This window comes from Silene latifolia, chromosome 6, assembly GCF_048544455.1.
Source record: "Silene latifolia isolate original U9 population chromosome 6, ASM4854445v1, whole genome shotgun sequence".
Lineage (NCBI taxonomy): Eukaryota > Viridiplantae > Streptophyta > Magnoliopsida > Caryophyllales > Caryophyllaceae > Silene > Silene latifolia.
The window spans coordinates 65171857-65185902 of record NC_133531.1 but is presented as its reverse complement, the minus strand read 5'-3'; positions in this window follow the sequence as shown (position 1 = coordinate 65185902).

The following is a 14046-nucleotide window of genomic DNA, read 5'->3' as shown; positions in this document are numbered from 1 at the left end:
TTTCAAAATACCTATTTTGAAGTGGTCTCATCTCAACCTTACGTAAAGAGATTTTAAATCTCCAACACACTCATGTCATAATGATGTGTAGTAATGTCATTATTCAAATATAAACAATGTCTAGAATACGTCCTTCGCAAATACCCTTTTGGAAGGAGGTTTAACCATTTCATAGTGAGGTTAAGCAACGACATTTGCATGGTTAAAACTTTGGCCATTGAAGATATCAGTATATCAATCTTTGCAACTCGATCATAACTAGTATGTTACTATGATTCATTTAGGCTCTTAAGTAAATCTCAAGGTTGAAACTATTGGTCAAATGTTTCATAAAATTAGTCAAAAACTTGTTAAGACTTTACATCAGTCATTTTTCTTCCAAAACTTTCTTTTGGTCTCCTCGTGTAGTTTTCTTGAGAATATACTCTTATGATTATTTCACTTGGTCTCTTTAGTCATATAGAACTAACTTGAGACCATAGATCTCATCTATTCGGCATACTATGTAAATAGATATACCTTCATTCAAATCATTCTCTCTTGCGTAGATCTTCATTTACACAAGTACACAATTTTATTTCGTCTTGTGTGTTGTGTCCTCATTTTTCTCCCACTCTATCATTAGAATAAATACTCTATAGATTCAAAGATAGCATATGAGACACAAATAATGATGTTGAAGTATAAGGAGAACTATCTCATAGATAGACTAATGGTTATTGATTTCATATGTGTACTTGGTGGTTGACATTCCTTTAAGAGAGTTCATAGACTCAAAATCGCTTTATAAATGATCATACACAAGCCTTAAGCATGTGGACATATAATGAAACCCGTCATTATATTTGTCTATTAGATCACTTTAAGTGACTAATCTTACGTTTCAAAGTGCAAGCATTTAAAGATGAATTTTAGAACATAAAGGATAAATGATAAAACGGGTGACTTGGGTTGCAAACCAAGTCACCATCATCCAAAATACAAACCATTATCCAAAATACCTTTCCATGTCAAACATGGAAACTTAAAGTTCTAAAAATCCAATTCATAAATTAAAGTAAGACAATGAAAAGCAAAGCTCCATAAAAGCTATCCCTAGCTTCTTGGTGGTTTCTCATGCTTGCTTTTCCTTTCCCTTGTCTTTGCTTGGTGGAGGCCCTATTTACAATAAAAAGGGAGATATATTATCACAACTTTGCATCATAATACCATAGTTGAATTAGAAACATAAAAGAAGGATAGTCATTTACCTACTGGAGTGATCTTTCCAGCTTTGATATCACCAAGGTATTTGGAACAATTTCTTTTCCAATGTCCCATGCCATTACAATAATGGCATTTATCAAGAGGACCCTTCTTGACTTTTGAGGTGCTAGCTTCATTAGGCTTAGCTTTGGTGAATGTGGGAGCTAGCTTCTTGCCCTTTCTCCCATTCTTCTTGAACTTCCCCTTACTTTTAGTGCTTATGTTAAGCACATCCTTGGGAGGGTTCACATTTAACCCCATGTCCCTCTCGGCTTGCACAAGTAACTTGTGCAACTCCTCAAGAGACACATCCTTGTCTTGCATGTTGAAATTCACCCGGAATTGCACATATGCCTTGACTTTGGACAAGGAGTGTAGAATCCTATCTACGATGAGTTCTTTGGGGATTTCAACTTTTGGAATTTTCAAGGTCTCGACAAGCTCCATGAGTTTGAGCACATGAGGGCTAACCTTTTGGCCCTCTTTGAAGTCGAGATCAAAGAATGCCGCGGCCGCCTCATATTGGACGATCCGCGGAGTTTGTGAAAACATGGTCACAAGTTTGGAGTAAATCTCATTAGCATTGCCCATTTTAAAGGCTCTCCTTTGGAGGTCCGCCTCCATCGCAAATATTAAGACATTTTTCATTGCGGCGGACTCCTTTTGGTAAGCCTCATATGCTTCCCTAGTGGCCGCGGTGGACCTAGTGGAGGGTTCGGGTGGAGAGGCCTCGGTAAGGTAACGAAGCTTGTCGTCACCTTCGGCTAAATTTGAGTTGGGCATCCCATTCGGAGAAATTTGACCCATTCTTTTCAAGTTTACATCGATCCATAAAGGATCGGAGCCAAGACGAACTAGCGAGAGGTGTAGCATTAGGAGTTGGTGTTGGTGTTGCCATTTGTTATGAAAAAGAAGTGGTCTACAAAACAAAATATAAGGAGTAAAACAATTGTCGTTTTAATAATACTCGTAAAAATGTATGATTTAAACAAGTTTTATGCATTTTTCTAGTGACCTCTACCCAACTAGATAAATGATTCCAAGACTCAAATTCATATCGACTTAGGCACGGTGGGGCCGATTCATCCTTTATCAATACAACTTGGTGGATTAACGTTTAATCGATTCTACTTTTAGAACTCTTGGTCGATAATATTACATTAACAATTATCTTTCGCCCAAAACACATCCGACAAGGGTACGGTGGGGCCGATACATCCCTTATCAAAAACTTTTGTTGAGTTCAATCCAAATTTCGAATAAATGTGTCCATGATCCAAACCCACATTAACTTGGGCACGGTGTGGCCGATACATCCCTTATCAACATGAATTCGGTGGATTAACATTCATCACCCACTTCCCCTACGTAACAAGGTTTGTACCCGGTGGGGCCGCGCACTCCCTCGCGAAATAGGTTTTCATGGTTTCTACTATTTGGTAAGGCTATGTCTCAATTAATTGTTTTAGCGAGAGGTCATGTCAAATTATTATCTATCACGTTTTAAGTGAACTAAAGCGGTGAACTACGATAATTTTAATTGACACGGTCGATAAACTCGATAAAATAAGGATGCATGTTTTAGTTATGGCGATTTAGCGATGCATGTGACATAAAATAAAATGCAAGCATAAAGATAAATAAATCCTAGTATGGCCTTTCCTAAAATAGAAAAACTATTTAACTATTACATATTCGGAAACCAACTCCATTGGTCCCTTGATCTTCGGTTGTGGCACGCATCTCGAGGTAACACCGTCTTTATGTATCGCCATTCTTGAAGAAATCCGTCTTTGGGAACTCCGGAATGAATAAAGTTACATAATAAATTACATAATTTTCTATTATACATTTGTAACTAAAATAAAAATAAATCTATTAAATTACAAAACGGTGATACGAGATCACAATAAAATTACAACCGAATCGATATTCCCATACATTTCGGGAAATACCAATTAAAATCTAAGGCCATACTAAGTAAAATTACATAATTCAAAATTACATAAATTAAAATTATGACAATCATAAAGAAAAAATGCAGCATTATAATATGTATGAACATGCTCAAATTTATGCTAAATCGCCTTTAATTAGCCAATATCGTATATTACTCGGTTTTTACGGATTTGCGTGATTTCAACATTTTATAATCACAAAAATACATAAACTCATATTTATGCATAAGTTAATTACCCTAACCTCTTAGGACTCAAAATTTATTCTTCACTAATAATTTGACCATAATTAACCCATATTTCCAAAATTGTTCATAAAAGGACCAAAAATTACAAAAATAAGCCATAAACTTCAAATAAATCACAAAATTTCAAATAAATTCAAAATTCAAAATTTAAATTCATGAACATTCTGGAAAAATACCATGACACTCATAATGTTCAAAATCTTAGGTTAAAATTTCGAAATTTTTCCGGAAAAAACAATGTTGCGGTTTATCGATTTTTAATAAAATAATCATAAAAAACATGGAAAAATTATTTTCACTAACTTTTCAATTTTAGATCTGAAAAAGATAATAAAATGCAACATTAGACGTTTTTCCTAAGTCACAGATTATGTTTTATTAATTTTCCACTAATAATGTCACTATTTATGCTATTTTTCTTCAAAAATCCATAAATCATGCAAAAAGACTTCTTTATAGCCAATTATTTTACACACATCTTGTAAAATTGGATGTGACAACATATTAATTTGCTATGACCAGATTCGAAATTTAACTCATATTAACCTATTTTTCACCTAAATCCGAATTTAATAATGAAAAATTCATTTTTCGAGCATAACCAGTCCAAAAATTATGAAAATTTACAGGTTATCTCAAAATAATATATGTGACAACATATCCAAAAATCAACTGAAAATTCGAATTATATCTAATTTTAGACCAAAAATGACATTTTTACTCATAAAATCATATTTAAATGCCATTATTGTAAAATATGAACAATAAAAATCCGTAAAATTAACCAAAATATCCTAAAACATTTTAGGACCAGAAATATTAACATGCATGAATTAATTTCGTGATATATCATAATAACACAAATTTTACAAGTTTTATTTGTTATTCTTATAACTCGGAAAAACTTTTAACCGATTTGCATGCAAACAACCGTGGCTCTTGATACCGATTGAAGGAAATGTAGATCTTTATACATACTAACATACTCATATATGTCGAAAATTAATTTGTCATAAAATTAAATACGGATTTTATGCATGCAAACAATATAAAAAATAGAGGAGAAATCATGTTCTTACATTGGTGATTTCGGTTTTATTGGGCACAAAAGAAATCTCCTTTTCTTTTGTTCTTGAGCTTTCCTAAGATGGAAGAACAAGATCCAAGTGTAGGATCTCTCCTTAGGATTAATACCCAAAGCTTACCCTTAATATAATTAATATTACAAGAACTAGTATAATATTAATTAGTAGAAAATTGAACCAAAAATATTTATAAACACTTAAATATTTCGGTTTATAGAGAGAAGAAGAGGAGGATTTTTATTCTCTCTAGAAATTGTATTTTGGATGAGTGAATGAATTGAATGATAATTTACAACATTTTGTATATTATTAGGTAAAAATTATAGAAAAACCATGATGGGTTTTGTCTTCTCAAAACCGTGTAAGAGGAGGGATTTTGGGGAGCCAATGCATGGAAAAATTGTTCTTCACAATAAACAATAGGGTTGCATGGCTAGTGACTAGGGTAATCATCATGCCCTCCACTAATTACAATCAACATATAATTAGCTTAAAAACCCTCTAATTTTCGGCCCACTTGATAATATGGATTCCATATTATTTTTGTCAATTGTCAATATGTCACATGTCATATGTAACATAAATTTGTTATGTATTTTTAACATATTAAAAATCAACGTATTAATAAAAATACGTCAGATACAAAAATCGACTTAGTAATTTCATAATTACTTGTGCCAAAATATTTTACCATTTATAAATCACAACAGATTGTATTTATAATAATTCATTCAATTTCGATTGTTTCTTTAAACATTAATTTCATCCGAGTAATGATACAATTCAATTACTCAGACCGTATCTCATTTAATCACATTTCAATTTGATACGTAAATTTTACTTCCAAAATCGTCCGTCAATTTTCAAGTAATTTAATTAACTCGTAACATTATACGATTAATTAAATAATCAATTAAGAGTGTTGCCCTATAGGTATGACCTAGGGGTCAATCGATCACCACCGTCGCCGACGACTACGATAATGTCAAACTCTAGTCAGCCAATCATTACCGATATATGTTGACCAGTTGACAGTAACAATATTACTTCCCAATTGTATTATTTATAATGAGATTTAAACATGTGATCATCATGATCAACAGTCGTGATCGCATTATTGTCGGAGGACACATATTCCAACACACGCGTCTCCAAAATGTTAGATTCCAAGCTCCGGCTCCTTATTCTCCATGAATGCATGCAATTGGGACAAATTAGGCTCGATTTAACTCCTCTTCGGTTAATTCCTGCAAATTACATAAAACGAACCAAAGTAGGATATTCGGGGGCATTTGTAGCTAGATGCTACATAAAAAGTACAGAAATGCGTGTGAAAATGAGGTGAAAACCTTATATAAAAGACACGCATCAAATCTCCCCAAACAAAACCTTTGCTTGTCCCCAAGCAAATATGAATGCAACTAAGAATAAACAATGGAACGGGACCAACGCATCAGCTACAAATCATCCACTAGAACCAATTTAATGCGACAAAATGGCAAAAGAGAAGTGCAAACGAGTTAAATCAATGTTTCAAACTTGCTGAAACGTCGACCTTGCAAGACTCAAAGGATGTCGGACTCTCACGGGCCGCTCGTCACTCAAAATTAGGCACAAGGTAAGTATATATGTGAGAGATAGAAAGCAGTACAGACACTCACCTAACTCGATCCATAAGAACATGCATGCAGTTAACATGAATAAAGTCTCTACAACTGTACATATGCATTCCAACCATACTGATGACCAAGACACATGCCGAGGACTTACATTTGGGTAAGTGAGGTAATGGGTAAGAAGGGGCTAAAATGAATTTGGATATGTGGGGTTAATAGCCAGGCTAGCAACAACGGATCCAAATATAAACTGCATCCCAACTTCGTACTCAATATAACAAGATGAAACGGTGCAAAAACTATTCACTAAACTCACAAAACACCAAGAATCGTCAACTCCCCATAAGATATAAATAAGACATGGGAGTGTGAATCATTATACAATTCTCATTTTTTTTTCACATATGATTTTTCTTCTTTTTTCGTTTTTTTTCCAATTCGTTCTCCTTTTTTTTTTTCCGTCTCTATTTTTTTCTTTTTCTTTTCATTTTTTTCAATAATTCAACATTCTTTTTCTTTCCCTTCAATTCTTCCACCATCTTCTGAAATCAGATAAAATAACCATATTGCAATAGAACATTCCAAGAACTACTCGTCACTAGCTCATCTAGGGTAGGAAGTATTATAGAAAGTAGTTATAGGACAAAAAGGCAATTTGGCTATGTGGGGCTCATGGGTAGAATGAAATAAAGGGGACTGCCTCTCCTAACATGTGTCACCATCCACAGACCGAATGCATACAGGTATTAAGAAGACTAGACTCATGCTTATACAAATTGATGTTACATGCCTTAAAGAGAGTACTACTCACATCCTAAATGAAACCGGTCATGAATGTCACCAGTTTATAAAGCTCTAACCTCAGAATGTAATGTAGCTTGCCGACATATTGAATCAAGTCTATTCGTTCAGATAAGAAAGAAACAAAAACTCGTAGATTATGCACATAATCATGCCAACTAAATGTCAAGAATATGCTAGGCTCAAGTAAAGATTCAAAGTAGCGTCAATGTTCAAACGTTCCGACTCAAATTAAACATGAAAATTTTTGAATTTTATGATATATTTAATTAATTAAAGCAACAATGCATGCGGAAATCAATAAACGTGAAAGCAAAAGTGCAAGAAAACATGCAGACACAGATATGGATGCATACCTCCCCAAACCAAACCGTATAATGCCCTCATTGTACCAAAAATAGGGAAAGAAATGCAAACTAAAGGGAAAAAGGAGAAGTGGAGTCGGAAAACTTACAAAACGTCATAAGGAGGGACCTCCCCAAACCGACCATGAACAAGGGAGGTCAAAGAAAGTCAAGCAGTAGCTCCATAGACGTAAAACAGAAGCTGGGAAGCATAACTGCTCGATCGAGCACTTGGAACAGCTCGATCGAGTGAACTGGCAATTGGAAGGGCTCGATCGAATGAAAAACCACTCGATCGAGTAAGCGTGATATTGACTTTGGTCGATCGAGGACAATTATCACTCGATCGAGTGAAAAGTTCCCCAAAAAGTGCTCGATCGAGCATAAAACCACTCGATTGAGTACTTGATCCTGCAAAACACGCATTCCAAGGCTAGAAAAGCATAAGGAGTTCGTAAAACAACGTCTAAAGTTCAACATAAAGCTAAAGAGAAATAAAATTTTCAACACAAGTACAATAAAACAGTCCGGGCTGCCTCCCGAAGAGCGCTGGTTTAAGAGGTCCCGCACGACCTTTCTGGCATCAATTAACTGGCGCGTCAAGCTCGTTGAAGTACAAGACTTCAACACGATTGTCCGCTTCGTTCACCTCGTGGTAATGCTTCACATATTGGCCATTCACCTTGAATCTATGACCCTCGGAATCTTCGAGCTCCACGGATCCAAATTTGGTAACAGCTGTCACCGTATAAGGACCACTCCACCTGGACTTCAGCTTGCCAGGAAATAATCTCAACCAGGCATTAAACAGCAGCACCTTTTGCCCAACATGAAACTCCCGAGGTAGGATTCTCTTGTCATGCCATCTCTTCGTCTTTTCTTTGTAAATGCGCGAGCTATCATAGGCATTAAGCCTAAACTCTTCCAATTCATCTAGCTGCAAAAGACGATTCTGACCACACAACTTAGGATCATAATTGAGCTCACGAATTGCCCACCAGGCCTTACATTCCAATTCAACAGGTAAGTGACACGATTTCCCATAAACTAGCCTATAAGGTGATGCACCAATTGGTGTCTTAAAGGCAGTTCTGTAAGCCCATAATGTGTCATCTAGCTTAAGACTCCAGTCTTTCCGTGATTTAGAAACTACCTTGGACAAGATCTCTTTCAACTCGCGATTAGAGACCTCTACCTGACCACTAGTTTGGGGATGATACCCCAAACCACGCCGGTGTTGGACACCAACTTTAGACAGAATGGAAGTTAGTTTCTTTTCTTTAAAATGCATCCCCCCATCACTAATGACGACCCTAGGGACACCAATCGGGGGAATATGATCTTTTTGAACATCTTTATCACGGTCTTAGCATCACAATGAGGTGAGGCAATTGCCTCAACCCATTTTGACACATAGTCTACAGCCACTAAGATATACCTGTTACCTTTACTGGATGGGAACGGTCCTTGAAAATCAATGCCCCAGACATCGAAGATGTCAACCTCTAAGATACCGTTCTGTGGCATCTCATGTCTCTTTGAAATGTTCCCTGATCGTTGGCAAGCATCACAAGCTGAAACAAAAGACTTAGCATCAGCAAAAACAAAGAAGGCCAAGAAAGACCAGATGAAGTACCTTAGCCACGGTGCGCGATGGACCGTGGTGACCACCATATGAAGAGGAGTGACAGCCTTCCAGGACTATTTTGGTCTCCCACTGCGGAATACACCGTCTGTAGAGACCGTCTGCACATTCCTTAAACAAGTAAGGATCATCCCAGAAGTACTGCTTAGCGTTATACAGAAAACGCTTCCTCTGCTGATGAGAAAGGTCAGGCGGCAGCTTGCCACTGACAACGAAGTTAGCTATATCTGCATACCAAGGTTCTTGGTTAACAATAGACGATATAACAGCAATTAAAGTATCGTCAGGAAAAGAATCATCAATAGGTAGAGAATCTTCCCCTTCTTGTCGCATCAGTCGCGACAAGTGATCGGCTACAACGTTCTCAGCTCCTTTCTTATCCTTAATCTGCAAATCAAACTCCTGAAGAAGGAGTATCCATCTCAATAGCCGTGGTTTAGCCTCCTTCTTAGCAAGGAGATGCCTCAAAGCTGCATGGTCAGTAAAAACAGTAACTTCTGACCCAACTAAATAAGAACGAAACTTCTCTAAGGCATAAACTACAGCTAGCAGCTCTTTCTCAGTGGTAGTGTACTTCACTTGAGCCTCATCCAGAGTTCGGCTCGCATAGTAGATAGCATTCAAAGCTTTGCCTTTCCTTTGGCCTAGCACCGCTCTTAGTGCATAGTCACTCGCATCACACATTATCTTAAACGGCAAGTCCCAGTCGGGAGGCTGTATGATCGGCGCAGAGACTAAAGCCTGCTTTAACCTGTTAAAAGCAGAAAGACAATCATCAGTAAACACAAAAGGAGCATCCTTAAGTAGCAACTGTGTAAGTGGTTTAGCAATCTTTGAGAAGTCCTTGATGAACCGGCGATAAAAGCCAGCGTGACCAAGGAAACTCCTCACCCCCTTAACATTGACAGGAGGTGGTAATTGCTGAATCACTTCCACCTTTGCTTTATCAACTTCTATTCCCCTATCAGAAACTAAGTGCCCTAAGACAACTCCCTCGTTGACCATAAAGTGGCACTTCTCCCGATTCAGATACAAGGTTAACCTCAATACAAATACAACACTTTCTCAAGGTTAGTCGGGCGCTTAGAAAAATCACTTCCATATACACAGAAATCGTCCATAAAAACTTCCATGATAGACTCAATATACTCCGAAAATATCCCCATCATGCACCTTTGAAAGGTGGCAGGGCATTACACAAACCAAAAGGTATCTGCGATAAGCGAAAACGCCCGAGGACAAGTAAATGTAGTCTTAGCCTTGATCGATGCAGGGTGGATAGGGATCTGAAAGAACCGTGAGTACCCGTCTAAATAGCAGAAAAATTTATGAGAAGCTAATCTTTCTACCATTTGATCAATAAAAGGAAGGGGAAAGTGATCTTTCTTGGTGGCGGCATTGAGCTGTCTGTAATCTATGCACATCCGCCAACCAGTCACTACTCGAGTAGGTATTAATTCATTCTTTTCATTCTTAACTACAGTTGTCCCTCCTTTCTTTGGGACCACCCGTCTTTGGACTTACCCATTTGGAATTACCAACGAATAAATAATACCTGCATCTAGTAGCTTCATTACCTCGACCATCACAACATCCTGCGCATCTTCCGGTTCAGCTTGGCCGACCCCCGCCGCAAGGTTTGTGATCTTCCTCCAGCTCTATCCTGTGCATACAGACATCGGGACTAATCCCCTTGATATCATCCAGTGAATAACCCATTGCTTTCCTGTTTTTCTTAAGTACAGCTAACAAAGAAGCCAGCTGATCATCATTAAGCTTAGCACTAACAATGACTGGATATTGCTCTGTATCGTCTAAGAAAACATATTTAAGATGAGAAGGGAGAGGCTTACGTTCCGGTACCTTTACCTCAATGGAACAAAGAGTTCTAATCATTTGTTCCACTTTCTCTCCATCATGCTCATCTAAATCATCAACAAGCAATTCCAACGCAGCGTCATCGTCGTCTGGGCTATCTGCACACTCATCAAAAATCATAAGGGCTTCTAGTGGGTCCTTCATAAAAGAAACCGACCAGAAGTCATAAATAGACTCGTCAATAATATCAACCGAATAGCAAGTATCCTCTATCATTGGTCAAGCCAAAGTACTAGGCAGACTGAAAGTGATCGCGTCATCCCCTACTGCAAGAGTCAAACGCCCTTGTCTGACATCAATAACAGCCCCAGCTGTACAAAGGAATGGTCTTCCTAAGATAATTTTGGTCCGGGTGTCCTCAGCTATATCTAAAACAATGAAATCTACTGGGATAAAGAGCTTGCCTATTTTCACAGGCACGTCCTCTAAGACACCTAAGGGCTTACTAACAGATCTATCAGCCATCTGTAGGGTAATGTTAGTCACTTTAAAATGACTCATGTTAAGTTTCTTGCAGACAGGTGTGGACAACGCTCGCGGGAACTGCGTCCGCGGGATCCACACTAGGCATAATCGACTCGAGGTTCTTTCGAATCGAATTAAGATAAATTAGAGTCGCCACCAAGTTTTTTGGGAACTTGGAACCGTTCAAGTCAACTTTACACCTTTCGTCGAAAAGCATAAAGCCAATCGACTACGAGTGATTAAAGATAAAGACTTGTACCCTATATCACTCGATTTGAATGACTCTCGTAATCCAATGGTATTTAGACGGATCCAAAAACCATAGATCTTGAGTAAGGGGTGAGGGTACGTGTTAGGAAGCCCATAAGGATACCTAACCCCGCCCGTCGATAACGGCCTCTACTAAGTCAAGTGTCGGATTTCAAACAAGGTCATAGCTACTACGATATATGATATGCAAACATCGTTTTCAAAACCCTAACATGTGAAGTTTCTATGTCGATTTAGATGCAACTAAACTAACTTTGTCAAAGTTGTAATTTAGCATGTGGGTTGATTGATCTAACAACATATAACGAAACAAACAAGGCTTGATGGGAATGGGGGAGCCGTTGGGATCTATCCTATTACAACCCAGGCATTTCATGCCGACGCAACGATAAATTAAAGATACAACTCGATCTAAAATACAACGCTATACACAAAATCGCACACGACACACTACACGGCCAACTCGGCCTAGGGAAACGTGCACAAGGGGGGTGGCCCACGGCTTACATGACTCACGGCCTTGGGTCACTCCTCGTAATGCATGCTTTCATTTAATCTTATCGAATTAGACATAGGGCTACGCACCAAAGCATGCATTAGCATAAATCGGGCCATGTTGCTTTAAACAACATGCGATTTACTACGCTCTTACATGCATTTGGGAACAACCGTCTAACCAAACAAGACTAAGGTTTTTAGAAATCATTTGACTCGATGACGGAAAAAACTAATTACAAAGAAACTACCAAACACGACTCGATAAACAAAGTAATTACAAGATACGAAATAACGAGATAAAGATGAGAAAATAACGAGAAAAGGACTACAAGGACACGGCCAAACACGGCCTACACGTTCTAGCCTACCCTAATCCTTAGGTTAGATTCATTAGGTTAGACAGATGATTGCGGAACGGGGTAGGAAACAAGTTAGAAAACAAGTTAGAAACGACGTTGATCGATTGAGATGATGTCATGCCAAGGTGTATTCTACACGGCCTAAAGGGGTCGAATTAGGTCAAGTTCGCTAATTAAATTAACTCATCGAGTGTTAATAAGAAGGTGCTAATCACGCACTCTTATACTAGCGAGAAATTATGTGAAAGAGAGAGATGCATTCAATTAAGTTACAGAATTGTTAATCGGTTTTTAAAGCTATGTCAATGCACCCTAACGTGTCTAATTAGGTTATTAAATTGATCTAATGTCGTCTAAATGAGTTATAGGTTAACAATCAGAGGTCGAACTAACATGTGAATGGTCCTTGGACAGGTCGAATTACACGAAACAAGAGAGGGGTCAAAAGCGAAGAGCGAAGTTAGAATTCGTTTTATTAATGCCCTACCTTGAACACGAGGATATGTAAATGAGACGGGGGGTACGACCGACTGATGTAGCGGATTTCTTTCCCATCTGAAGTCAACGCGGGTGTGCATGGTGGTACTTTAACTCATACTCGGACTAAACTAGTTTCATAGTTAACGAAAACAAACGATAAACAAACGATAAACAAAATAAAAACGAACTATAAAAAAACAAACATAAATAACGAAATAAAAGGGAGAAGAGGAGGATTTGGTGCACCCTCAACCTACATGTATCGTTGACACCGTCTTGGGTCGTAATCGATCGTAGATTTTATCTCGAGAGGCCGTCGTCGACGAAGGAACAAAGCAAACAACACGTTTTTTGCAAATCTGGACAGCAACTTTCAAACTGCGATTTCTCTCTCGTTTCACGGTGAAAATTCGATTTAAAAGATGTTTTGAAAACTAGAAAGAGAGGAGAACAGATATATTAAAACAAACCACGCTCATTTTGAGTTATTGGGCACGAAAAATGAGCACAAACAGAACTGGACAGACAGGAAAAGCCGCGAAAACAGAGTGTATGACACTCTGTTTTTCGAGGGGATTTGTGTACTCTCAAGGTCAATTTGGCTCGCGAATCTTTGTCTAAGATGTAGATGGATGTTATGTGGTTAATTAGGAACAAGAAACGTGAATTTTAATGGATATTTGAAGGGAGAACGAAGGGTTCCAAAGAGGACACACAAACTGATTCTCAGTTTTGTATGTCGGTTTTGTCGAGGGTTTTTGGGAGGCAATTAGGGTTTGTTTCTGGAGTTTAAAGCTTCTAAGTGACGGTAGTATGTATGGAGAACTTAGAGCCATGAATGTATGGTAAAGGGGAGGTATTTATAAGGAGTTTCGAAGGGTAGAAGTAGGGCAACAAGCAAACGGGCCTGTTTCGCATAGCTGCTGTCCATCAGCTATTTCGTGGGGTTTTTAGGGTTTGTATGGGGGGTTTTCTTGGTGGTTAAGCTAAGGTAATATGGGCAGGATACTAGGTTATGGTGTAGGGTTAATGGGCACGGGTTTAGGTGGTGTTCGGAGCGGGTTTTGGGCTCGGGATTTGAGCACGCAAAACAGGGGGGGGGCTGCTTGTGTTGCGGGCTGTTTGGGGAGTATTTGGGACGGGATTTGGGCCGT